The sequence below is a fragment of the Passer montanus genome, unplaced genomic scaffold (genome assembly GCF_014805655.1).
Source record: "Passer montanus isolate IOZ18808 unplaced genomic scaffold, ASM1480565v1 scaffold621, whole genome shotgun sequence".
NCBI lineage: Eukaryota > Metazoa > Chordata > Aves > Passeriformes > Passeridae > Passer > Passer montanus.
This window is the reverse complement of record NW_024371272.1, coordinates 1-762: the sequence shown is the minus strand read 5'-3', so window position 1 is coordinate 762 and position 762 is coordinate 1.

Below are 762 nucleotides of genomic sequence, written 5' to 3'. Positions count from 1 at the left end.
GGGGGGAGGGGAGGGGAGGGGAGGGGCGAGAGAGGAGACAAAGAGAAAAGAGATTAAACGGCTCCGGCCCCCCCAGCCCGGGGGGACCCCGAAACCCCCCGGGACCCCAGAGCCTGTGGGGGGAGGGGCGGCGGCGCCGCGGGGGGAGCGGGACGGACACACGGACACGGGACGGACACACGGACACGGGACGGACACACGGACACGGGACGGACACACGGACAGGGGATGGACACGGGACGGACACAGAGATGGACGCAGGGATGGACACACGGCCATGGGGACGGACGGACAGAAGAACGAAGGGGACACCGAGGGAGCGAGGGACGGACAGACAGCAGGAGGGACTGACGGACGGAGGGGTGGATGGACAAATGGACATCAAGATGGGCAGGGTGGACAGAGGGACGGCAAGGAGCTGGACAGGGGGACAGGGGGACAGAGGGACAGGGGACAGAGGGACAGGGGGACAGGGGGACAGAGGGACAGAAACGGGGAAGAGCCGATGGGGGAGGGGGAGGATGGACAGACAGAGCCGTGGAGGGACAGACGGACAGACACGGAAAGGGGGGATGGGAACGGCCTGGCCGGGGATGATGGACGGAGGTGATGGACGGACAGACGGACACGGGCACAGCCGGACAGACGGACGGGGGCGCGGGGCTCCCCTCCCCCGCACTCCGGAGCCCCTCGGGGGGGTCGCGCCCCCCGCCCCTCCCCCCCAGCCCTGGAGGGAGAGAGAGAGAGACGGCGATGGGGGAG